The sequence below is a fragment of the Phyllobates terribilis genome, unplaced genomic scaffold (assembly GCF_046119375.1).
Source record: "Phyllobates terribilis strain yellow unplaced genomic scaffold, ASM4611937v1 Scaffold_4__5_contigs__length_816908805, whole genome shotgun sequence".
Taxonomy (NCBI): Eukaryota; Metazoa; Chordata; class Amphibia; order Anura; family Dendrobatidae; genus Phyllobates; species Phyllobates terribilis.
The window spans coordinates 676544991-676571595 of NW_027362764.1; the positions used below are offsets into that span (position 1 = coordinate 676544991).

General features: G+C 48.9%; 3 non-coding genes and 9 pseudogenes across 3 annotated transcripts; all 12 read left to right on the plus strand.

Moving 5' to 3' along the window:
* The first annotated feature begins 1585 nt into the window (after nucleotides 1-1585).
* On the plus strand, nucleotides 1586-1705 carry LOC141267949 (5S ribosomal RNA; annotated as a pseudogene).
* Nucleotides 1706-2818: 1113 nt separating this feature from the next.
* LOC141267094 (5S ribosomal RNA) lies at nucleotides 2819-2937 on the plus strand. The gene has a single exon (XR_012321109.1). It is a non-coding gene; the product is annotated as a 5S ribosomal RNA (ribosomal RNA).
* Nucleotides 2938-3558: 621 nt separating this feature from the next.
* On the plus strand, nucleotides 3559-3678 carry LOC141268376 (5S ribosomal RNA; annotated as a pseudogene).
* A 7521-nt stretch (nucleotides 3679-11199) lies between these two features.
* Nucleotides 11200-11319, plus strand: LOC141269710 (5S ribosomal RNA; annotated as a pseudogene).
* A 950-nt stretch (nucleotides 11320-12269) lies between these two features.
* On the plus strand, nucleotides 12270-12388 carry LOC141266471 (5S ribosomal RNA). Its single transcript, XR_012320509.1, has one exon. It is a non-coding gene; the product is annotated as a 5S ribosomal RNA (ribosomal RNA).
* A 621-nt stretch (nucleotides 12389-13009) lies between these two features.
* On the plus strand, nucleotides 13010-13129 carry LOC141269371 (5S ribosomal RNA; annotated as a pseudogene).
* Nucleotides 13130-14062: 933 nt separating this feature from the next.
* LOC141267677 (5S ribosomal RNA) lies at nucleotides 14063-14181 on the plus strand (annotated as a pseudogene).
* A 621-nt stretch (nucleotides 14182-14802) lies between these two features.
* LOC141267769 (5S ribosomal RNA) lies at nucleotides 14803-14922 on the plus strand (annotated as a pseudogene).
* Nucleotides 14923-23868: 8946 nt separating this feature from the next.
* On the plus strand, nucleotides 23869-23987 carry LOC141267078 (5S ribosomal RNA). Its single transcript, XR_012321094.1, has one exon. It is a non-coding gene; the product is annotated as a 5S ribosomal RNA (ribosomal RNA).
* A 626-nt stretch (nucleotides 23988-24613) lies between these two features.
* LOC141269511 (5S ribosomal RNA) lies at nucleotides 24614-24733 on the plus strand (annotated as a pseudogene).
* A 934-nt stretch (nucleotides 24734-25667) lies between these two features.
* On the plus strand, nucleotides 25668-25786 carry LOC141269610 (5S ribosomal RNA; annotated as a pseudogene).
* Nucleotides 25787-26407: 621 nt separating this feature from the next.
* Nucleotides 26408-26527, plus strand: LOC141269436 (5S ribosomal RNA; annotated as a pseudogene).
* The last annotated feature ends 78 nt before the right edge of the window (nucleotides 26528-26605 follow it).

The following is a 26605-nucleotide window of genomic DNA, read 5'->3' on the forward strand; positions in this document are numbered from 1 at the left end:
TATTTACCAATTTAGAAGTTAACTGTAAATTCTGCAATTCACATTCTTTGTATAAACTGAGCCACAAAACTTCTATGTCATCTCCTACATTAACTTTGCAATTAATATTACTTTGTTTAGCAAAAGAAGAAATTATATCCATATTTTGCTTACCTTAAGATTCCTTGGCTTCTATTTATCAGCACGTCCTGTCTTCAGTTCGTCTGATTCTTTTCCTGTGTGATTTTGTTCCTTGTTAGTACCTCTGCTTCCTGTCTTTCCTCAGTCTGTAGGTCCTTTCTGCTTCTCGTGACAAACTAGTGAATTTACAGACACATGAACAACAGCTGTTCAGCTCGTCAGGACTCGCCCCTTGTTCACGGAAGAAATTCACTTACTTAATTTAAAAAAACAAAAAAACAAGACTGGCTGGCTCACCATTGTAAAATAATACTCTTCCTGTATTATTTTTTTCTACTGAGGACTTCTCAAAGTATCAATATCACGATATTCTTATAAAAAATGTATCTATTTATTCTTGGATTGTCCATTAAAAAGAATCAGATTGCAGCAGGTACATACAATAATTAGTTATAAAGTAATTGTCCATTTGTCCATAATTAGCTTAATTGTTGAGATTCACCCATCTTTCCTTGGATCCTGGCTGATAAATCATGTCTTTGTCCAGCATGTGTCCAGGCCTACATGTCATCTGCTTCTCAGCATGAAGATTCTGTGTCTTGTGGGGTGGGCAGAGCAAGAGAGCCCCACCTTTCTGTACCATGGGCTTTTATAGCCAGTCGTATGGACACCTGTTCTACATATGGTGGTGAACCAAAAATACACACACAAATAGCGCATGTCAACTAGACACGATGGCTGAGGCATAGAACTCAGAAAAATGATTATCGATTAACATTCCAAATGAATTTCCATAATTAACCATTTAACAGAGACCGCCTGGGAATGCCAGGTGCTGTAGGCTTTTGCTTTTTCCTTCCTTCCACCAGCAGGGGGCACTCTCTTCTATGCCTTTTTTCCATTCCCTTTCACAAGTGCACACATTCATTCTCTTTTCTTTTTTTCATTTGCTTTCTCTCTTGCGCTATTTCATCTCTGCAAAATACCAGCATCCTTCTGATCACCGTGGGCCTCCAGCATTGTTGCTTATTTACTTTTAATACTAGGCTCATTTTCACCAGGACCAGCGTCTCCCGGGTGGCTGGAGGCAACAACCGGTAACCCCAAGCAGAAGACTTTTGCAGGCAACACGACCCTCCCCCCTGAAGAGCAGCTCAAAGTCACTGGCAACCATCTCACCCTCTTCCTTCATTCACCCCTGGACTTCTCGCTCCGCCCCCAAGTTACGGGTCCAGCTTGCTCTTTCTGTCACATTACCGCGATGAAGGGTTTAGCCTGCAGGAGACCCTGCGCCGAGACATTTTTGAAGACACCTGATGCGGCGGGTGAATCACTGCTAAACAAACCACACCTGTAGGGACGGCACAGACTTTGCATGGACCCTTCGGAGCCAGCCCCGTCACGGACAGATTTCTCGCCACCAAGCGATCCTGAGAAAGGCTGGCCGGGCGATGGATCAAGCAGTGTCTACTGGCCATACCACCTTGGATACGCCCGATCTCGTCTGATCTCGGAAGCAAAGCAGGGCTGGGCTCAGACAGTACTTGGATGGGAGACCTCCTGGGAACACCGGGTGCTGTAGAGCATTTTGATAACGTTTTGCCCTACTGCCCAGCTCGGCTAGCATGGAACGGCGCCTTGCCGGACACCGACCTTAAGTAACTTAGATCAGGGTTCCCCAACTCCAGTCCTCAGGGCCCACCAACAGGTCATGTTTTCAGGATTTCCTTAGTATTGCACAGGTGATGGAATTATTGTCTGTGCAGGTGATGCAATTATCACCTGTGTAATACTAAGGAAATCCTGAAAACATGACCTGTTGGTGGGCCTTGAGGACTGGAGTTGGGGAACCCTGACTTAGATGATGGAAGCCCCAAGGCCTCTGAGCCAGTTGGCAGCTAAGTACGCTACCACGCACGCCTGACACCGAGCTCCTTGCCACGGCTAGGAGTGCTTATTGACTCCGCAGCTCGCCGTGTGGAAATGATGGCGTTAAAAGCACCCGGGGCCGTGAAGGGGCCAGGCTTTCAGCAGGTGCCCAGGAAAGGTTTTGGATGCCGGACGCCTAGCGAGGGCCAGCAGAAGTAACATGTTTCTCTGCAAAGAAGCTTGTGTAACAAAGCCAGACGGCTGACAAAGAGCTAACCTCAGTGCAAGGAAGGCAAGGAAGAAATTGGGGGGGGGGGTGATTCCTGCTAGAGCCCTGAAATCATAAAACAGGCAGGAGGGTCTGACGCATGGTGACGGAGAGGTTGTAGGGGCAGATATGGGGTGTTGTCACGTGTGAGCACGTGTGCATGCTGGCTTGTGTGTGAGAGTGCGCTTCCTAGGTGTGGCGCGCTGCAGACAGTCAAAGGGATTGTTCCCTTTCATTAATAGTTAATCCCCGGCTGCAGGCTATTAGAAAGCAACTAACTGCGCTCTACTCACCCTACCCGGGTCTATCGGTGAGTCTCGCCTCTGCTCCCGGCCTGTGATATTGGCCGTGAAGCTGACGTTCCGTCGACAGCGCTGCAGCCGATCAGTGAGCTCAGCGGCTCTGAGTGCGGCCTTCTGTCTACAAGACCTTTTAAGGAAGTCAGCGAAAAAATTGAAGAGAAGTGAAAGCACAAAAGGACCTGGTCTTGCTGAACACTGGAAAGGGCATCCGGCAGCCAGACTTCAAAGTAGAAAAGCAGCAAGTGAGAGGCTTGTCTCTGCCTACAGCAACACCTCCCTAAACATGCCCAATCTTGTCTGATCTTGGAACCTAAGTAGGGTTGGGCCTGGTTAGTACTTGGATGGGAGACCGCCTGGGAATACCAGGTGCTGTAGGCTTTTGCTTTTTCCTTCCTTCCACCAGCAGGGGGCACTCTCTTCTATGCCTTTTTTCCATTCCCTTTCACAAGTGCACACATTCATTCTCTTTTCTTTTATTCATTTGCTTTCTCTCTTGCGCTATTTCATCTCTGCAAAATACCAGCATCCTTCTGATCACCGTGGGCCTCCAGCATTGTTGCTTCTTTACTTTTAATACTAGGCTCCTTTTCACCAGGACCAGCGTCTCCCGCATGGCTGGAGGCAACCACCGGTAACCCCAAGCAGAAGGCCTTTGCAGGCAACACGACCCTCCCCTCTGAAGAGCAGCTCAAAGTCACTGGCAACCATCTCACCCTCTTCCTTCATTCACCCCTGGACGTCTCGCTCCGCCCCCAAGTTACGGGTCCAGCTTGCTCTTTCTGTCACATTTCCGCGATGAAGGGTTTAGCCTGCAGGAGACCCTGCGCCGAGCCATTTTTGAAGACACCTGATGCGGCGGGTGAATCACAGCTAAACAGACCACACCTGTAGGGACGACACAGACTTTGCATGGACCCTTCGGAGCCCGCACTGTCACGGCCAGATTGCTCGCCACCAAGCGATCCTGAGAAAGGCTGGCCGGGCGATGGATCGAGCAACTTCTACTGGCCATACCACCTTGGATACGCCCGATCTCATCTGTTCTCGGAAGCAAAGCAGGGCTGGGCTCGGACTGTACTTGGATGGGAGACCTCTTGGGAACACCGGGTGTTGTAGACCATTTTGATGACGTTTTTACCTACTGCCCAGCTCGGCTAGCATGGAACGGCGCCTTGCCGGACACCGACCTTAAGTAACTTAGATGATGGAAGCCCCAAGGCTTCTGAGCCAGTTGGCAGCTAAGTACGCTACCCCGCCGCCTTCACGCAGGCCTGACACCGAGCTCCTTGCCACGGCTAGGAGTGCTTATTGACTCCGCAGCTCGCCGTGTGGAAATGATGGCGTTAAAAGCACCCGGGGCCGTGAAGTGGCCAGGCTTTCAGAAGGTGCCCAGGGAAGGTTTTGGATGCCGTCCGCCTAGCGAGGGCCAGCAGAAGTAACATGTTTCTCTGCAAAGAAGCTTGTGTAACCAAGCCAGACGGCTGACAAAGAGCTAACCTCAGTGCAAGGAAGGCAAGGAAGGTACGGAAGGAATTGGGGAGGGGGGGGTGATTCCTGCTAGGGCCCTGAAATCATAAAACAGGCAGGAGAGTCTGACGCATGGTGACGGAGAGGTTGTAGGGGCAGATAGGGGGTGTTGTCACGTGCGAGCACGTGTGCATGCTGGCTTGTGTGTGAGAGTGCGCTTCCTAGGTGTGGCGCGCTGCAGACAGTCAAAGGGATTGTTCCCTTTCATTAAAAGTTAATCCCTGGCTGCAGGCTATTAGAAAGCAACTAACCGCGCTCTACTCACCCTACCCGGGTCTACCGGTGAGTCTCGCCTCTGCTCCCGGCCTGTGGCATTGGCCGTGAAGCTGACGTTCCGTCGACAGTGCTGCAGGCGATCAGTGAGCTCAGCGGCTCTGAGTGGGGCGTTGTGTCTACAAGACCTTTTAAGGAAGCCAGCAAAAAAATTGAAGAGAAGGGAAAGCACAAAAAGACCTGGTCTTGCTGAGCACTGGAAAGGGCAGCCGGCAGCCAGACGTCAAAGTAGAAAAGCAGTAAGTGAGAGGCTTGTCTCTGCCTACGGCCACACCACCCTGAACACGCCCGATCTCATCTGATCTTGGATGCTAAGCAGGGTTGGGCCTGGTTAGTACTTGGATGGGAGACTGTAAAATAATACTCTTCCTGTATTATTTTTATCTACTGAGGACTTCTCAAAGTATCAATATCACGATATTCTTATAAAAAAATGTATCTATTTATTCTTGGATTGTCCATTAAAAAGAATCAGATTGCAGCAGGTACATACAATAATTAGTTAGAAAGTAATTGTCCATTTGTCCATCATTAGCTTAATTGTTGAGATTCACCCATCTTTCCTTGGATCCTGGCTGGTAAATCATGTCTTTGTCCAGCATGTGTCCAGTCCTACATGTCATCTGCTTCTCAGCATGAAGATTCTGTGTCTTGTGAGGTAGGCAGAGCAAGAGAGCCCCCCCTTTCTGTACCATGGGCTTTTATAGCCAGTCGTATGGACACCTGTTCTACATATGGTAGTGAATCAAAAATACACACACACATAGCGCATGTCAACTAGACACGATGGCTGAGGCATAGAACTCAGAAAAATGATTATCAATTAACATTCCAAATGAATTTCCATAATTAACCATTTAACATTTCCCCCTTTTTTGAGAATAAAAGGACTTTAACTGAAATTTCTCAAAAGAAGATACATTCATCAATCATTTTTTCTTTCCTTCTTCCTTGGCAATATCATTAAATTTCCATAATAATAATAATAGTAATAATAGTATCAATATCGGATTATTGCTATATAATGATGTGAATTCATGTTATGGTAAGCCGTGACTAATATTCATTTAATATGTATAATTATACTTCCCTATATCTAAATTGAAGCAATCGCGGGTTCAATCGTCATCATCTGATGTCATCGGGTCGTCGTCTCGTCTTCTTCTTCGTTCTTTTATAACAGTCTTTAGATGAAAACTCCTTTGAAATAAATTACAGCATGTAGATATTGTACAGTCCATAATTGTGTTCATTATTGTTCAGTCCATAAACTGTACTCTTTATTAGAAAGATCATGTGTGTCAGTTGATAAGAAAACAAAGTCCATGGATGAAATGTAGCTTTAATATCTGTGCAGTGTCACCTGGACTTACGTTGGATCGTCTTTGGAATCTTCCGTGTGTCCGCACTGGTCTCGTGTCACTTTTGGAACAGATGTGACGTCTTTGGTCAGTAAAGCAAGGGTTAACTTGACACGTTCCTGCTTTATATAGCACCATAACCAGTACTCAGTCCTTTATATACAGGACACATATGCCAGGTATTACCTGTTCACCAGCTTTCATTGAAGCGTTGCAGGTGATAAGAAACCACTGGAACGTGATGAAACTTGAACACAACACAGTACATATAGGATCATCGTCCTCTGCCGTCCTGGTGATCAGTGGTGTGAATTGTATTGTATGTAATGGACACAGTCTATTATAACACTCAGCATTCACACCTGTTACCTTCTGAGACGTCCGGATATCAGTTGCTTCTTCTTGTAACTTTTGAGAATCTCTTTGATTTATAAAAATTAAAAGTCTTTATTAAGATAGAATTCATAATTGCGATGTCTTGATTGAAGTCTTCATTCCCTAATCTGATACCAAATCTGGCAGTTTTTCCTAACCTATAATATCACAGCGTACCATAGCAATCAGTAATATCCATCTAATTATTATCAAAATATTAAAATAAATTATGTTTGGAATAATAAACAATAATAGATAATAATTCATTATCAATCAAGTTCTCCATAGGATAGAACATTTTTATGTCATAGGTGTAATTACCTTTTTCAACCCATAGGTGTCAGTGTATTTTGAAAAAACAATATATATTTAATGAAGCAATACTCTTGTATTAGACATTACTTTATTAAATATTAATGTGTTTTCTCAATTGAGATATTGAACTCAAATAAAATCAAATGAGAATTAAAAAATGAAAAAATAGAAAAATAAGAAGTATAAAGTAAGAATAAAATTTAAAAAATGAAAAATAAAATTAAGAGTAAAAATAAGAATAAAAATAAAAATAAGGCCTTTAAATTTTAATGACAAATGCAGAGTAATTATATTCTCCATAAAAAATACCCTTATATCTCCATTATCTGGATGATTTCATATTTGTCATAACCTTGTACCACCAAAAAATATTAAATTATGCAACTTTGCATGTAATACCCTTCTTAATTATACCATAGTACCTTATTATTATTTCTTCTTTATTAAAATGTGTGGAAAATAAGTATTGATCAAAAGTGATTATGTAATCAGGATCAAAAACACATTTTCCCCCTTAATACCAAAAATATTATTTTATAAAATTTATGTATATATCAGAACCAAATTAAAAATAATTATTCTTCTAGAAATATTGTGCATAAATTTCATATCGATGAGTAGCATAGATTTGACTAAAGAGAGGTGTGTACCTATTTAGGTAACCATTAAAAATAATATTATAGTTATTCAAGAATATTATCATGTGGAAAATTATTCTAAATATAAATTTGCTTTGTAAACCATTTTGATGTGTGGTTGCCCTTATCCACTATTAGTTAAATCAAGAAATAATAATTATTAAAGAAATATAGAAATATATATATGTAGATAATACCTAATTATGTATTATAATTTCCTCAGAATTAAATATATTCTTGTACCTTCACATAAAGAAACATTTTTATTTTTTCAAACATACAAACATACGAGGCCTCTGTCACATCAATCACACTTAGCAGCTGCTGATTTACTCATCTGTCACCTTCACTCTGACATTCACAGATCTGTTCAACTCAAACATTCCACATATGAAGTTTTAGATATATATATATATATATATATATATATATATATATATATTTAACCCAAAATTGTTGTATCCCAATTTATTAATGCGCATTGCCATATCAATTGAATATCTTTATATTTCTTTGAATATTCCCCAAGTACATATTATATAATATGAGAGTAAGTCACTGAAATTTCAGACACTTGAAAAAACTCTTGTCTTAGATTCTTTTTTCACTGGCTGTCCGGTCTTAAGTTACATCAGTTGAAAATAGAATGAGTGGGATCCTATACTATTAGCTCAAAGTTCAAAGGCCGCAGCTGTCACACGTCATGCTGTAAAGCTACTTTAATTTGCACGAACACTTCATGCACAGAAAATATTAGCAACACAAAAGAATTAATAAGTATTACATATATATTATAGTTCAACTAGATATATTGTTATTATTTTAAAATGTTATACACATAAAATCATGCAATTTTTTCACTTCCTGTGTGAATAAAGAAATAAATCAATTTTAGAGTTCTTTGATCAAATCCTGCTTTGGAATGAAAACTCTAAGGAAATATAAGAAAATAAAATTAAATATCAAATTCATACAGAAACAGAATTATTTAAATATCTTATACATATATTGGTTGGTTCTAATGTAATTCAAAATATTGCTACTTAAATTTATATATATGAAGTTCTAATTTATGAATTAATATATATATATATATTTTATAAACGTATATATAAATACAATTATACGCAATCTCTACTTAGACAAGTGTATATATATATATATATATATATATATATATATACATATATGAACTATTAGAAACTATGTAACTACAATTTTACTGTATAAGATTATAAATAAATATTGAGACATTGTATTACATTTTGATACAACATTGTAATTACAGTTTTTCCTTAGCCACTCCCTAAACCAAATCTTCTGTCTCTCTCAAATATCTCCAGGAGCGCCCTATTTAGGAAAGACATTTTTCTATCTTTCAAAACCTCAGAGAACTGCCTGTTCTTCTGTCCACATTCCATGACGTCACTGTGAGTTGGTCGTCTCACCTGTCTCTGTCCATCAGTTTCAGCCATTTTCCTTTTTAGAGAATCACAGTTCTGACTGAGAATTAACTCATTCTGTGGAGAGATGGATCTTTGCACTGGCTGATATGGCTTATAACATATATGAAATCTTCTGCGTATTTGATAGAGTTCACTATGGGGATGACTCAGTCTAGGAGAGTTTGATATTGGCTTTTAGTAAGATTTTACCTTTCCTGGTTTTATAAATTTAGCTTGATTTATTTTCTTTTCACGATTCTCATGTTTTCTAACAAAATCCAGCATCTGCGCACATTCAAATAATTAATTTTTTTGTGATGCCATAACTTGGGAAACTGAATTTAGGAATTTGAATTTTTGTACAAAAGTTGTTATCATATGTTGTACTTTTCCATTTTTGATGAGAGCTTTGTACAACCGTTCAAATATGGACACGAATGTATATGTACATTCCTTCCTACCAATCCTTAGTTTCTGCAGATCTTCTATGTTGGGAAAATCCTTTGTGACACAATAAATCAAATATCTTAATCTGTCCGAATCATTTTCCCATCCATTAGGAGAGTCATTTTCACAGGGCATTAAATGTAAACGTCTGGACAATGTCACAGGAATCCATATTTTAAATAATTGATTCCTCTCCTCATTGGATAAATCAAACTTATCAGAGAAGCTCTCAAATGTCTCTGAATTACTACAGGCATGGATTTTGACATCATATTTTGGCATGATTTTGTATAATTTCAGCTAATTTTTCATCATTTTAATTTGGAGTTGAGCCTGGGTAATTCCAGAATTCTCTGATATTTTTAGTGGCTCTTGTACGTCCGTTCCTCCTACGTCACTCACGTCTCCTCCCACATCACCTAGTATGTCGGTTTCTCGTATATCAGTCATGTCTCTTCCCATGTCAGGTTTCTGTATGTCCGTCTCTTGGTCAGACCCAAGGTCACCTTCAGTTACAGACACGTGTCTTACTTCTTGTTCATTTTCCACATTACAGTCAGAATCAGTATCACCGTCTGACACTTCTACACTATTTTCCTGCTTAGAAATCTCTAACACAAGACTATGAAAAAAATCTACCAAATGTAGAATATTTCTCAATTTCTGTTTGTCTCTATTTACCAATTTAGAAGTTAACTGTAAATTCTGCAATTCACATTCTTTGTATAAACTGAGCCACAAAACTTCTATGTCATCTCCTACATTAACTTTGAAATTAATATTACTTTGTTTAGCAAAACAAGAAATTATATCCATATTTTGCTTACCTTAAGATTCCTTGGCTTCTCTTTATCAGCACGTCCTGTCTTCAGTTCGTCTGATTCTTTTCCTGTGTGATTCTGTTCCTTGTTAGTACCTCTGCTTCCTGTCTTTCTTCAGTCTGTAGGTCCTTTCTGCTTCTCGTGACAAACTAGTGAATTTACTGACACGTGAACAACAGCTGTTCAGCTCGTCAGGACTTCCCCCTTGTTCACGGAAGAAATTCACTTACTTAATTTAAAAAACAAAAAAACAGGACTGGCTGGCTCACCATTGTAAAATAATACTCTTCCTGTATTATTTTTTTCTACTGAGGACTTCTCAAAGTATCAATATCACGATATTCTTATAAAGAAATGTATCTATTTACTCTTGGATTGTCCATTAAAAAGAATCAGATTGCAGCAGGTACATACAATAATTAGTTATAAAGTAATTGTCCATTTGTCCATAATTAGCTTAATTGTTGAGATTCACCCATCTTTCCTTGGATCCTGGCTGGTAAATCATGTCTTTGTCCAGCATGTGTCCAGGCCTACATGTCATCTGCTTCTCAGCATGAAGATTCTGTGTCTTGTGGGGTGGGCAGAGCAAGAGAGCCCCCCCTTTCTGTACCATGGTCTTTTATAGCCAGTCGTATGGACACCTGTTCTACATATGGTAGTGAACCAAAAATACACACACAAATAGCGCATGTCAACTAGACACGATGGCTGAGGCATAGAACTCAGAAAAATGATTATCGATTAACATTCCAAATGAATTTCCATAATTAACCATTTAACAGAGACTGCCTGGGAATGCCAGGTGCTGTAGGCTTTTGCTTTTTCCTTCCTTCCACCAGCAGGGGGCACTCTCTTCTATGCCTTTTTTCCATTCCCTTTCACAAGTGCACACATTCATTCTCTTTTCTTTTTTTCATTTGCTTTCTCTCTTGCGCTATTTCATCTCTGCAAAATACCAGCATCCTTCTGATCACCGTGGGCCTCCAGCATTGTTGCTTCTTTACTTTTAATACTAGGCTCCTTTTCACCAGGACCAGAGTCTCCCGCGTGGCTGGAGGCAACCACCGGTAACCCCAAGCAGAAGACCTTTGCAGGCAACACGACCCTCCCCCCTGAAGAACAGCTCAAAGTCACTGGCAACCATCTCACCCTCTTCCTTCATTCACCCCTGGACGTCTCGCTCCGCCCCCAAGTTACGGGTCCAGCTTGCTCTTTCTGTCACATTACCGCCATGAAGGGTTTAGCCTGCAGGAGACCCTGCGCCGAGACATTTTTGAAGACACCTGATGCGGTGGGTGAATCACTGCTAAACAAACCACACCTGTAGGGATGGCACAGCCTTTGCATGCACCCTTCGGAGCCCGCCCCCTCACGGCCAGATTGCTCGCCACCAAGCGATCCTGAGAAAGGATGGCCGGGCGATGGATCGAGCAGCGTTTACTGGCCATACCACCTTGGATACGCCCGATCTCGTCTGATCTCGGAAGCAAAGCAGGGCTTAGCTCGGACAGTACTTGGACAGGAGACCTCCTGGGAACACCAGGTGCTGTAGACCATTTTGATGACATTTTGCCCTACTGCCCAGCTCGGCTAGCATGGAACGGCGCCTTGCCGGACACCGACCTTAAGTAACTTAGATGATGGAAGCCCCAAGGCCTCTGAGCCAGTTGGCAGCTAAGTACGCTACCCCGCCGCCTTCACGCAGTCCTGACACCGAGCTCCTTGCCACGGCTAGGAGTGCTTATTGACTCCGCGGCTCGCCGTGTGGAAATGATGGCGTTAAAAGCACCCGGGGCCGTGAAGGGGCCAGGCTTTCAGCAGGTGCCCAGGGAAGGTTTTGGATGCCGGCCGCCTAACGAAGGCCAGCTGAAGTAACATGTTTCTCTGCAAAGAAGCTTGTGTAACCAAGCCAGACGGCTGCCAAAGAGCTAACCTCAGTGCAAGGAAGGCAAGGAAGGCAAGGAAGGCAAGGAAGGAATTGGGGAGGGGGGGTTGATTCCTGCTAGGGCCCTGAAATCATAAAACAGGCAGGAGAGTCTGACGCACGGTGACGGAGAGGTTGTAGGGGCAGATAGTGGGTGTTGTCACGTGCCAGCACGTGTGCATGCTGGCTTGTGTGTGAGAGTGCGCTTCCTAGGTGTGGCGCGCTGCAGACAGTCAAAGGGATTGTTCCCTTTCATTAAAAGTTAATCCCCGGCTGCAGGCTATTAGAAAGCAACTAACCGCGCTCTACTCACCCTACCCGGCTCTACCGGTGAGTCTCGCCTCTGCTCCCGGCCTGTGGCATTGGCCGCGAAGCTGCCATTCCGTCAACAGCGCTGCAGCCGATCAGTGAGCTCAGCGGCTCTGAGTGGGGCTTTCTGTCTACAAGACCGTTTAAGGAAGCCAGCAAAAAAATTGAAGAGAAGGGAAAGCACAAAAGGACCTGGTCTTGCTGAGCACTGGAAAGGGCAGCCGGCAGCCAGACTTCAAAGTAGAAAAGCAGCAAGTGAGAGGCTTGTCTCTGCCTACGGCCACACCACCCTGAACACGCCTGATCTTGTCTGATCTCAGAAGCTAAGCAGAGTTGGGCCTGGATAGTACTTAGATGGGAGACCACCTGGGAATATCAGGTGCTGTAGGCTTCTGCTTTTTCCTTCTTTCCACCAGCAGGGGGCACCCTCATCTATGCCTTTTTTCCATTCCCTTTCACAAGTGCACACATTCATTCTCTTTTCTTTTTTTCATTTGCTTTCTCTCTTGCCCTATTTCATCTCTGCAAAATACCAGCATCCTTCTGATTACCGTGGGCCTCCAGCATTGTTGCTTATTTACTTTTAATACTAGGCTCCTTTTCACCAGGACCAGCGTCTCCCGCGTGGCTGGAGGCAACAACCGGTAACCCCAAGCAGAAGACCTTTGCAGGCAACACGACCCTCCCCCCTGAAGAGCAGCTCAAAGTCACTGGCAACCATCTCACCCTCTTCCTTCATTCACCCCTGGACGTCTCGCTCCGCCCCCAAGTTACGGGTCCAGCTTGCTCTTTCTGTCACATTAACGCGATGAAGGGTTTAGCCTGCAGGAGACCCTGCGCCGAGCCGTTTTTGAAGACACCTGATGCGGCGGGTGAATCACTGCTAAACAAACCACACCTGTAGGGACGGCACAAGTTTTGCATGGACCCTTCGGAGCCCGCCCCGTCACGGTCAGATTGCTCGCCACCAAGCGATCCTGAGAAAGGCTGGCCGGGCCATAGATCGAGCAGCGTCTACTGGCCATACCACCTTGGATGCGCTTGATCTCGTCTGATCTCGGAAGCAAAGCAGGGCTGGGCTCGGATAGTACTTGGATGTCATACCTCCTGGGAACACCGGGTGCTGTGGACCATTTTGATGATGTTTTGCCCTACTGCCCAGCTCGGCTAGCATGGAACGGCGCCTTGCCGGACACCGACCTTAAGTAACTTAGATGATGGAAGCCCCAAGGCCTCTGAGCCAGTTGGCAGCTACGTACGCTACCCCGCCGCCTTCACGCAGGCCTGACACCGAGCTCCTTGCCACGGCTAGGAGTGCTTATTGACTCCGCGGCTCGCCGTGTGGAAATGATGGCGTTAAAAGCACCCGGGGCCGTGAAGGGGCCAGGCTTTCAGCAGGTGCCCAGGGAAGGTTTTGGATGCCGGCCGCCTAACGAAGGCCAGCTGAAGTAACATGTTTCTCTGCAAAGAAGCTTGTGTAACCAAGCCAGACAGCTGACAAAGAGCTAACCTCAGTGCAAGGAAGGCAAGGAAGGAATTGGGGAGTGGGGGGGGTGATTCCTGCTAGGGCCCTGAAATCATAAAACAGGCAGGAGAGTCTGACGCAGGTGACGGAGAGGTTGTAGAGGCAGATAGGGGGTGTTGTCACGTGCGAGCACGTGTGCATGCTGGCTTGTGTGTGAGAGTGCGCTTCCTAGGTGTGACGTGCTGCAGACAGTCAAAGGGATTGTTCCATTTCATTAAAAGTTAATCCCCGGTTGCAGTCTATTAGAAATCAACTAAGCGCGCTCTACTCACCCTACCCTGGTCTACCGGTGAGTCTCGCCTCTGCTCCCGGCCTGTGGCATTGGCCGTGAAGCTGACGTTCCGTCGACAGCGCTGCAGCCAATCAGTGAGCTCAGCGGCTCTGAGTGGGGCGTTGAGTCTACAAGACCTTTTAAGGAAGCCAGCAAAAAAATTGAAGAAAAGGGAAAGCACAAAAGGACCTGGTCTTGCTGAGCACTGGAAAGGGCAGCCGGCAGCCAGACGTCAAAGTAGAAAAGCAGCAAGTGAGAGGCTTGTTTCTGCCTACGGCCACACCACCCTGAACACGCCCGATCTTGTCTGATCTTGGAAGCTAAGCATGGTTGGGCCTGGTTAGTACTTGGATGGGAGATAACCTGGGAATACCAGGTGCTGTAGGCTTTTGCTTTTTCCTTCCTTCCACCAGCAGGGGGCACTCTCTTCTATGCCTTTTTTCCATTCCCTTTCACAAGTGCACACATTCATTCTCTTTTCTTTTTTTCATTTGCTTTCTCTCTTGCGCTATTTCATCTCTGCAAAATACCAGCATCCTTCTGATCACCGTGGGCCTCCAGCATTGTTGCTTCTTTACTTTTAATAGTAGGCTCCTTTTCACCAGGACAAGCGTCTCCCGCGTGGCTGGAGGCAACCACCGGTAACCCCAAGCAGAAGACCTTTGCAGGCAACACGACCCTCCCCCGTGAAGAGCAGCTCAAAGTCACTGGCAACCATCTCACCCTCTTCCTTCATTCACCCCTGGACGTCTCGCTCCGCCCCCAAGTTACGGGTCCAGCTTGCTCTTTCTGTCACATTACCGTGATGAAGGGTTTAGCCTGCAGGAGACCCTGCGCCGAGACATTTTTGAAGACACCTGATGCGGCGGGTGAATCACTGCTAAACAAACCACACCTGTAGGGACGGCACAGACTTTGCATGGAGCCTTCGGAGCCCGCCCCGTTACGGCCAGATTGCTCGCCACCAAGCGATCCTGAGAAAGGCTGGCCGGGCGATGGATCGAGAAGCGTCTACTGGCCATACCACCTTGGATACGCCCGATCTCGTCTGATCTCGGGAGCAAAGCAGGGCTGGGCTCAGACAGTACTTGGATGGGAGACCTCCTGGGAACACCGGGTGCTGTAGACCATTTTGATGACGCTTTGCCCTACTGCCCAGCTCGGCTAGCATGGAACGGCGCCTTGCCGGACACCGACCTTAAGTAACTTAGATGATGGAAGCCCCAAGGCCTCTGAGCCAGTTGGCAGCTAAGTACGCTACCCCGCTGCCTTCACGCAGGCCTGACACCGAGCTCCTTGTCACGGCTAGGAGTGCTTATTGACTCCGCAGCTCGCCGTGTGGAAATGATGGCGTTAAAAGCACCCGGGGCCGTGAAGGGGCCAGGCTTTCAGCAGGTGCCCAGGGAAGGTTTTGGATGCCGGCCGCCTAGCGAGGGCCAGCAGAAGTAACATGTTTCTCTGCAAGAAGCTTGTGTAACCAAGCCAGACAGCTGACAAAGAGCTAACCTCAGTGCAAGGAAGGCAAGGAAGGAATTGGGGAGGGGGGGGTGATTCCTGATAGGGACCTGAAATCATAAAACAGGCAGGAGAGTCTGATGCATATGACTCGCCCCCTGGGCCGTGGGGCACTCGGTTCCGGGCAATAGAGAGACGATGGGGGTAGTAGTGGCGACCCGGTTCCGTGGCTCAGGGTGGTCAGGCCAATGGTAGTCTGCTACGTTCTGCTAATAATGTTCGACTACGCCACCCGTGGATTGCGGTTATTAGGAACCGCTGCTGCATGCAGACCGCTGGGGCTGATGAGGTGTGCAGCTAGGGTAGTGTGACTCCCCACGGGAAGAGTGCGGCCCCAGGGCAGTATAATGGATGGTGGGAGTGATGGTAGTGAGAATCCCAGTGCTGATAGTGCGGGAGGAGCAAGGAGCACACAGACAACAAGTTGCAGTCCAGGGTCTTTACTACAACAGGTAAACTGACCCATAAACAGTCCCGGCTAGGAGGGGACCTGGACGTCTGAGAGCAATGGGGAAATTGGCCCTGGTCAGGGTGAGGGTGTAGGCCTACCGTGCTTTCTGCGCTCCTTCTGGCTATCTCCTCCTGATAGGGTAACAGCCCACGTTTCCGAGCTTTCCGTGTATTCTCGCCTGTATGGCCTGCGACGTGGGTTCCTTTCTGCTCCCAGCCTTGTACGGCTTTACTGGTCTCTTCAGTTGTGGCAGGGCCTCCAGGCTTCTTCGGCCAAGGAATGTACAGTCCCTTGCGGACTGGTTCTCTGCTGGGGGATGTGGAATCCTTCCAGCCTCAGACACCAAAGTCTGGTAAAATTAAGTCTTTTCTCTGCCAAGACAGACTCTCTTCGCCTCTTGTCTCTGGCTTGTGGCTCTCCTCCTGCCACACTTCCTCTTAGGTGCAATCAACTTTCTGTCCCTGCTCCACTCTGGGACACGTCTCAGAGCTGAGACAGGCAATCCAGTTCTCTCTAACCCTGCCCCCAGCACCAGCTTTTATAGGGGCAGCCTGCTCCCCCTTCTGGCCTGAGACAGGAGGCATTGCATGCTAATGTTCCCCTGACCAGAGAACCTCCCCCTTGCTCTCAGACACAGCTTTAATACATTTTGTGGCATCCAGGCCAGGGTGACACATTCCCCCCTAGTGAAATTTAGTACTCCGGGACTAAACAATAAACAAGACAATATGCATAACAATAAAACATTAATAGACAGACGACGCACAAATTGAGTTCTTAAGGTCACAGTGTGGCCTGTGACCGGGTGTCCATATCACCAATACAACGGGAGCCTTAACCAGGTGGGGGTCTGTCCTACCCCAAGTCCTTCACAGTCTTAGTTCATTCCTGGGTTAGGCTCAGAATGCAGTCCATACAAGGTCCCGGTTATAAAAAGTCCATAACCTGTGAGTCCTTACGGTAGCTGCAAGAAACTGAAACACACTATTAATAAACATGCAGGTAACTTGGCAAACATTTCAACATTTGGCAACAGGGTTATTTACAATCTTAGTACACTCTATATTCTCCAGCGAGCGGGTATCTGCCCCTTTGTGCTCCTTGTTGACCTCCTTAACCCACTGTCTGGTGGTGGACCAACCTGGCTTTCCCCACTAGCGTTAGGGGTACAGCTACCAACTGGGTGTACAGGTAGGGCAGGCAGCTGTCTGCGGGTTCTTTGGCTTACCGCAGGCATGGCAGGCTCACTGTCAGCAGAGGGTTGACTCTCCTGGGCTGCTGGTACAGGCTCTTCTGCCTCTGGAACTGCTGGCTCCTCTTCACCTTCCGGCTCTGGTGTTGGTTGTTGCTGGGCCGGTTGCAGGAAATGCAGGACGGGTACCACTATGGCATCATTTATGCGAGTCCAGGACTGAGGGAACTCTCCGAGAATGGTGCTGATCATTTCTTCCTTGTCCTCTGCGGGTTCAAGGTCACTCTGATCCTCTTCTGCACTACGGAGTTGCTCGGGGCACCTTTTGAGGTGGTCTCTGGAGACGACACTAGTGGTTTCTCCTCCGTCCTTGGTGATTACGCACACCTTTGGGTTGTCGTGGTCAGACTGCAGTACGATGTAGGGTTCCCTTTCCCACTGGTCGTCCAACTTATGTAGCCTTCTTTTTCGCTTTAGGACTTGCTCACCAGGTTCTAGGGGACCAGCAGGGGCGTGTTGATTGAAGAGTCTTTCTTGCTTCTCTCTCACCTGGGCCAGGCTCTTCTCCACACTCTCCTGTACCTTCTTGTACTGCAGTTGCCTTTCCGTATCCCAGTCCGCATCCGGGGAGGTGTCCTCAGGTATTAGGACTCCCATCTCCAGGTCTACGGGCAGCTTACCCGGTCTGGCTCGCATCAGGTAAGCCGGGGTGCAGTTGGTAGCATTCACCGGGATATTGTTGTATAGGTCTATCAGGTCCGGCAGTTTTTCTGGCCACAGGCTGCGTTCCTCCAGGGGCAACGTCTTCAGGAGATCAATGACTATATTGTTCATCTTCTCACACATCCCGTTGGTTTGTGGATGGTAAGGCATTGTCCGAATTTTCTTACAGCCATAGAGGTTGCAGAACTCCTGGAAGATTTCAGCCTCGAACGCTGGACCCTGGTCTGTCAGGACCTGTTCCGGATACCCGTGTGGACGGCAGAAGTATTGCTGGAAGGCTCTGGCCGCTGTTTGGGCTGTCAAGTCCTTTTCCGGGACCACCACTAGAAAACGGGAATAGTGGTCCATGATTGTCAGGGCATAGATGTATCCTGACCGGCTGGGAGCCAATTTGACATGGTCCAGAGCTACCAGCTCAAGAGGCTGCGTGGTGACGATGGGCCTCAAGGGTGTCTTCTGGCTGGTGCGGTCCTTCCTCCTCAGGTGACAAGGGCCACAGTCTCTGCACCATTTTTCTACAGCTCCTCTCATGCCGACCCAAAAGAACCTTCCTCTTAGTAGGAACTCCAGTTTCTTCCAACCGAAGTGTCCCGCTCTGTCATGGAAAGCCCCCAGGACCATAGCTGCATCTCGCCTTGGGACCACGACTTGCCAGGTCAGCTCGTGCGTCCGGTGGTTGACAATCCTTCTGCACAACTTGCCTTCGTAGAGGAACAGCTTGCTCTTCTCCTTCCTTAGCTGCTTGGCTTCCTCTGGGGCATCTGGATCTAGGCGGGTGTCTTCCCGGGTCAGCAGATCTTTCACCAGGCGGACTGCAGGGTCACTATCTTGGGTCTCGGCCCAGCTGTGGTGAGGTAGGGGATTCATCATCACAGTTGTTAGATAGTCCTCCTTCACGCGGTGAGAGTGTTGAGCGGCTCCATACCGGTGAAACGCGGGGAGTTCTACCTCCTCCAGCTCTTCTGGGTCTTCGTCACCTTCAGGTAAGTGAGGCATTCTTGATAGGGCGTCCGCGTTGGCGTTGGTTTTGCCTGCCCGGTACTTGATCACGAAGTCATAGTTGGAGAGACGGGCCATCCACCGCTGTTCCAGGGCACCCAGTCTTGCATTGTCCAGGTGTGTCAACGGGTTGTTGTCCGTGTACACGGTGAAATTTGCAGAGGCCAGGTAATGCTTGAAGCGTTCCGTCACGGCCCACACCACCGCCAAGAAATCTAGCTTGAAGGAGCTGTAATTCTCCGGGTTCCTCTCGGTGGGCCTCAGCTTCCGACTGGCGTATGCGATCACCCGTTCTCTGCCCTGTTGGTTTTGGGACAGTACGGCTCCCAGTCCCACATTACTGGAATCTGTGTGGAGAATGAAAGGCTGGCCGTAATCAGGGTAGGCCAGGATCTCATCCCCCGTGAGGGCCATCTTTAGCTGGCGGAAGGACTCCTCTTCCGGTTTATCCCACTTGAAGGGTGGCTTTTGACTTCGGGACTTAGACTGTCCGATCAGGAGGTCCTGCATAGGAGCTGCCATCTTAGTGAACCCGGGGATGAACCTTCGGTAGTAGCCTACCAACCCGAGAAACTGTCTCACCTCTTTGATGTTCGAGGGGCTTGGCCAGCTCTTGATTGCCGTGACTTTGTCAGGGTCGGGGGCCACTCCTTCCGCGCTTACCACGTGCCCTAGGTACTGGACCTTTGGTTTCAGCAGGTGACACTTCCATGGTTTCACCTTCAGGCCATAGCCTGCCAGGGCTTCAAACACCTCGGCCAGGTGCTTTAGATGGTCCTCGTAGGTCTTCGAATAGACGATCACGTCGTCCAGGTAAAGGAGGACCGTATTGAAGTTTCGGTGCCCTAGACAGCATTCCATCAGCCGCTGGAAGGTCCCTGGTGCGTTGCAGAGCCCGAAAGGCATACAGTTGAACTCGCTCAGTCCCATCGGGGTGGTGAAGGCGGTCTTCTCCTTGTCAGCCTCTGCCACAAGAACCTGCCAGTACCCGCTAGTAAGGTCCAAAGTAGAAAAGAAGTTAGCAGATTTTAGTGCGGCTAAAGACTCCTCTATTCTAGGCAGCGGGTATGTGTCTTTGTGGGTGATACGGTTGATTTGTCTATAGTCCACGCACATTCTCATGGTGCCGTCTTTCTTTTTCACCAGAACCAAGGGGGCTGCCCAGGGGCTACAGCTATCTCTAATGACCCCAGCTTCCTTCATCTCTCTTAGCATGCCCTTGGCGTTCTGATAATGTGCAGGGGGTACAGGCCTGTGTCTCTCTTTTATTGGTGGGTGGCTCCCTGTGGGGATGTGGTGTTCTATCCCCTTTACTCTGCCGAAGTCCAGCGGGTGCTTACTAAAGACTCTCTCGTACTCCTGTACCACCCGGTAGACTCCTTGTTTTTGGTGCAGGGGAGTGGAGTCAGCACCCACATGGAGTTTCTGGCACCAGTCCTCCTTTTGTTTCTGGGAGCCATTACCCTCCGCCTGAGGAGATGGAGGCAAGGGTTCCACGGCCCTGATAGCTTGGTGTTCGACAACAAACAGTTTGGCGAGTGTAGCGTACCTGGGTAAGTGTACTTCCCTCTCCCCAATGTTGAGGATGCGGACGGCCACCCTCCCATGACGGACATCAACCACCCCCCGGGCTGTCAAAATGGTGGGCCTGCTGTCTGAGTACACGGGTTCTACCATGGCTTGGTAGTCTCTACCTCTCAACCCGATTGCAGTCCGACACCAGATCATCATTTCACTTTTGGGAGGCATGGAAATGGGGAATGGGTCTCTCAGTCTTACGCTACCGATCTCACCACCAGACAGTTCTACCTGCTGCCGTCTCATCAGGGCTTTTATCTCCTTGTTGAGGACCCTCTGTTGGCAGGAACTAGCATTCACCGCCACCTGTTGTAGAATTACAATTACCTCTGAAAGACAATTTTCAATTATGTTAGTACCCACAGTTATTTTAGGGTGACTTTCATGACCGTCAATGTCCACAATAATCACTCCCTGTGCCGGCAGTTCAACTTTACCAATTTTAATGGTCATCTCCTTGAACCCCATCTGCGGCACGGGTAAGCCATTACTGGCGATGATGCTCAAGTTACTGTCTGGATACCGTGTGATATCAGCATCAGTCCAATACTGCTTAAAAAGTACATAAGGGATTGTGGTTACTTGCGACCCAGTATCCAGCAAGGCGCTCATGGGGATACCGTCCAGCACCACGGGTAAAACCGGGTGCCCCCCAACGTACTTATCACGCCAATTATAAGGGCCTGGTGATCTTATGCCTGGGGGTCGGCCCTCTGCCCCAGGTTGGACCCGTTTAAATTACAGTACCTGGAAATGTGTCCGGGCTGGTTGCATCGACGGCAAATGGGCTGTCCATCCTCTGCGTAGCGGTCTGTGGGCCTCCCTCGGAACGACGGGATCCTCCTCTGTCGACGCCACGGGACATCCTCCGGACTTGAAGCCAGCTCGATGCGTCTTGACGGGTCCACTTGCAACGCCTGGACGGTTCTGGTCAACGCCGCGACGCTCCTGGTTAGCTCCTGGACTTGGTGGTGCAGGCCTTTCGACGGGGCTTGGTTCAGGGCCTGTGCATCAGCCTCCACGGAGTCCATAGAGGAGGGCGCTGCCTCCTGGTGGTAGGTGATAGCAGGGCGCCGGGGGTTTATAGCGCCACTGGTTGCAGATTCACGGAGCACCCTTATGGCCCTGTCCATAAATTGGGCAAAGGTCAGGTCGGGGTTCTGAAAGAACATGAGGCGCAGTTGGGCCCTGTGGGCGCTAGACAGCAGACCTTCTATGAATTGTTCTGTTAGCAGCTTATCGGTTTCCTGCACACTGCCAGGGTCAGTTTGTTGAATAGCCCTCAAGGCTTCCTGCAGATTTAGGGCATAGTATCTGATGCTGTCCTGTGCCCGCTGCCTACATCCATAGAACCTCATTTTAATCTCAGCGGAGGTACGTGTATCAAAGCTACCCCGCAGCCGGGCCAGGATACCCTTCACAGTCCTTTTCTCCTCAGTGGGCCATGATTTTACCTCCCTTTGGGCTGCGCCTGTTAACTGCCCTGTCAATATGCTGACCTTCTGCTCCTCTGTCAGGGGGTAAACCTGGAACAAACTGTATAGCCTTTCCTTAAAGTCAGTTAGGGCATGGGGCTCCCCTGAGTATTTGAGCAGCCAGGCCGCTCCAGGGATGTAGGGCAGGGAAAAGGGCATCACTGCTGCTTCAGCTGCGTTGGTGGTAGTGGGCGCCTCTGTGTCTGACATCTTCCTCCCCCCTAGTTAAGCGTGGCCTACCTTCCGGCGATCCTCTTCTGTAGGCCGCGGCTCCGCTGCTGCTGCTATGGACGAGGACCTGGCGTCGCGTCCTGATGACGTCAGCGTCGCTCTCTCTCCCTTCCAGGACCTTGCGCAGCGTCGGAGCGTGGGGCGGAGCTTCGGATCTCGCGCGGTTTTAACGTCCACGCCCCTCTTCTTCCCGCGCGGCGTCCTGAAGATGGCGTCCGATGGCGGGAAGCAGCTGCGGATGGCGGGAAGAAGGCAGAAGACGGCGGGAAACGGTCCAAGATGGCGTCCGATGGCGGGAATCGGCTCCGGATGGCGGGAAACTTCGCCACAGGTAAGTTTACAAAAGTCTTTTTCAGTCACGCAGTACCCGGTGGTTGCGGGCACGAAATCCTGCCGACTACGCCAAAGCTGACTCGCCCCCTGGGCCGTGGGGCACTCGGATCCGGGCAATAGGGAGACGATGGGGGTAGTAGTGGCGACCCGGTTCCGTGGCTCAGGGTGGTCAGGCCAATGGTAGTCTGCTACGTTCTGCTGATAATGTCCGACTACGCCACCCGTGGATTGCGGTTATTAGGAACCGCCGCAGCATGCAGACCGCTGGGGCTGATGAGGTGTGCAGCTAGGGTAGTGTGACTCCCCACGGGAAGAGTGCGGCCCCAGGGCAGTATAATGGATGGTGGGAGTGATGGTAGTGAGAATCCCAGTGCTGATAGTGCGGGAGGAGCAAGGAGCACACAGACAACAAGTTGCAGTCCAGGGTCTTTACTACAACAGGTAAACTGACCCATAAACAGTCCCGGCTAGGAGGGGACCTGGACGTCTGAGAGCAACGGGGAAATTGGCCCTGGTCAGGGTGAGGGTGTAGGCCTACCGTGCTTTCTGCGCTCCTTCTGGCTATCTCCTCCTGATAGGGTAACAGCCCACGTTTCCGAGCTTTCCGTGTATTCTCGCCTGTATGGCCTGCGACGTGGGTTCCTTTCTGCTCCCAGCCTTGTACGGCTTTACTGGTCCCTTCAGTTGTGGCAGGGCCTCCAGGCCTCTTAGGCCAAGGAATCTACAGTCCCTTGCGGACTGGTTCTCTGCTGGGGGATGTGGAATCCTTCCAGCCTCAGACACCAAAGTCTGGTAAAATTAAGTCTTTTCTCTGCCAAGACAGGCTCTCTTCGCCTCTTGTCTCTGGCTTGTGGCTCTCCTCCTGCCACACTTCCTCTTAGGTGCAATCAACTTTCTGTCCCTGCTCCACTCTGGGACACGTCTCAGAGCTGAGACAGGCAATCCAGTTCTCTCTAACCCTGCCCCCAGCACCAACTTTTATAGGGGCAGTCTGCTCCCCCTACTGGCCTGAGACAGGAGGCATTGCATGCTAATGTTCCCCTGACAAGAGAACCTCCCCCTTGCTCTCAGACACAGCTTTAATACATTTTGTGGCATCCAGGCCAGGGTAACACACATGGTGACGGAGAGGTTGTAGGGGCAGACAGGGGGTGTTGTCACGTGCGAGCACGTGTGCATGCTGGCTTGTGTGTGAGAGTGCGCTTCCTGGGTGTGGCGCGCTGCAGACAGTCAAAGGGATTGTTCCCTTTCATTAAAAGTTAATCCCCGGCTGCAGCCTATTAGAAAGCAACAAACCGCGCTCTACTCACCCGACCCGGGTCTACCGGTGAGTCTCACCTCTGCTCCCGGCCTGTGGCATTGGCCGTGAAGCTGACGTTCCGTCGACAGCGCTGCAGCCGATCAGTGAGCTCAGCGGCTCTGAGTGGGGCGTTGTGTCTACAAGACCTTTTAAGGAAGCCAGCAAAAAATTTGAAGAGAAGAGAAAGCACAACAGGACCTGGTCTTGCTGAGAACTGGAAAGGGCAGCCGGCAGCCAGACGTCAAAGTAGAAAAGCAGCAAGTGAGAGGCTAGTCTCTGCCTACGGCCACACCACCCTGAACACGCTCCATCTCGTCTGATCTCAAAAGCTAAGCAGAGTTGGGCCTGGTTAGTACTTGGATGGGAGACCACCTGGGAATACCAGGTGCTGTAGGCTTTTGCTTTGCTTTTTCCTTCCTTCCACCAGCAGGGGGCACTCTCTTCTATGCCTTTTTTCCATTCCCTTTCACAAGTGCACACATTCATTCTCTTTTCTTTTTTTCATTTGCTTTCTCTCTTGCGCTATTTCATCTCTGCAAAATTCTAGCATCCTTCTGATCACCGTGGGCCTCCAGCATTTTTGCTTATTTACTTTTAATACTAGGCTCCTTTTCACCAGGACCAGCGTCTCCCGTGTGGCTGGAGGCAACCACCGGTAACCCCAAGCAGAAGACCTTTGCAGGCAACACGACCCTCCCCCCTGAAGAGCATCTCAAAGTCACTGGTAACCATCTCACCCTCTTCCTTCATTCACCCCTGGACGTCTCGCTCCGCCCCCAAGTTACGGGTCCAGCTTGCTCTTTCTGTCACATTACCGCGAAGAAGGGTTTAGCATGCAGGAGACCCTGCGCCGAGCCATTTTGGAAGACACCTGATGCGGCGGGTGAATCACTGCTAAACAAACCACACCTCTAGGTACAGCACAGCCTTTGCATGGACCCTTCGGAGCCCGCCCCGTCACGGCCAGATTGTTCGCCATCAAGCGATCCTGAGAAAGGCTGGCCGGGCGATGGATCGAGCATCGTCTACTGGCCATACCACCTTGGATATTCCCGATCTTGTCTGATCTCGGAAGCAAAGCAGGGCTGGGCTCAGACAGTACTTTAATGAGAGACCTCCTGGGAACACCAGGTGCTGTAGACCATTTTGAAGACGTTTTGCCCTACTGCCCAGCTTGGCTAGCATGGATCGGCGCCTTGGCGGACACCGACCTTAAGTAACTTAGATGATGGAAGCCCCAAGGCCTCTGAGCCAGTTGGCAGCTAAGTACGCTACCCCGCCGCCCTTCACGCAGGCCTGACACCGAGCTCCTTACCACGGCTAGGAGTGCTTATTGACTCCAAAGCTCGCCATGTGGAAATGATGGCGTTAAAAGCACCCGGGGCCGTGAAGGGGCCAGGCTTTCAGCAGGTGCCCAGGGAAGGTTTTGGATGCCGGCCGCCTAGCGAGGGCCAGCAGAAGTAACATGTTTCTCTGCAAAGAAGCTTGTGTAACCAAGCCAGACGGCTGCCAAAGAGCTAACCTCAGTGCAAGGAAGGTGCGGAAGGAATTGGGGAGGGGGGGGTGATTCCTGCTAGGGCCCTGAAATCATAAAACAGGCAGGAGAGTCTGACGCATGGTGACGTAGAGGTTGTAGGGGCAGATAGGGGGTGTTGTCACGTGCGAGCACGTGTGCATGCTGGCTTGTGTGTGAGAGTGCGCTTCCTAGGTGTGGTGCGCTGCAGACAGTCAAAGGGATTGTTCCCTTTCATTAAAAGTTAATCCCCGGCTGCAGGCTATTAGAAAGCAACTAACCACACTCTACTCACCCTACCCGGGTCTACCGGTGAGTCTCGCCTCTGCTCCCAGCCTGTGGTATTGGCCGTGAAGCTGACGTTCCGTCGACAGCGCTACAGCCGATCAGTGAGCTCAGCGGCTCTGAGTGGGGCCTTCTGTCTAAAAGACCTTTTAAGGAAGCCAGTAAAAAAAATTGAAGAGAAGGGAAAGCACAAAAAGACCTGGTCTTGCTGAGCACTGGAAAGGGAAGCCGGCAGCCAGACTTCAAAGTAGAAAAGCAGCAAGTGTGAGACCTGTCTCTGCCTACGTCCGCACCACCCTGAACACGCCTGATCTCATCTGATCTTGCAAGCTAAGCAGGGTCAGGCCTGGTTAGTACTTGGATGGGAAACTGCCTGGAAATACCAGGTGCTGTAGGCTTTTGCTTTTTCCTTCCTTCCACCAGCAGGGGGCACTCTCTTCTATGCCTTTTTTCCATTCCCTTTCACAAGTGCACACATTCATTCTCTTTTCTTTTTTTCATTTGCTTTCTCTCTTACGCTATTTCATCTCTGCAAAATACCAGCATCCTTCTGATCACCGTGGGCCTCCAGCATTGTTGCTTCTTTACTTTTAATACTAGGCTGCTTTTCACCAGGACCAGCGTCTCCCGCGTGGCTGGAGGCAACCACCGGTAACCCCAAGCAGAAGACATTTGCAGGCAACACGACCCTCCCCCCTGAAGAGCAGCTCAAAGTCACTGGCAACCATCTCACCCTCTTCCTTCATTCACCCCTGGACGTCTCGCTCCGCCCCCAAGTTATGGATCCAGCTTGCTCTTTCTGTCACATTACCGCGATGAAGGGTTTAGCCTGCAGGAGACCCTGCGCCGAGACATTTTTGAAGACACCTGATGCGGCGGGTGAATCACTGCTAAACAAACCACACCTGTAGGGACGGCACAGCCTTTGCATGGACCCTTCGGAGCAAGCCCCGTCACGGCCAGATTGCTCTCCACCAAGCGATCCTGAGAAAGGCTGGCAGGGCGATGGATCGAGCAGCGTCTACTGGCCATACCACCTAGGATAAGCCCGATCTCGTCTAATCTCGGAAGCAAAGCAGGGCTGGGCTCGGACAGTACTTTGATGGGAGACCTACTGGGAACACCGGGTGCTGTAGACCATTTTGATGACGTTTTGCCCTACTGCCCAGCTCGGCTAGCGTGGAACGGCGACTTGCCGGACACCGACCTTAAGTAAC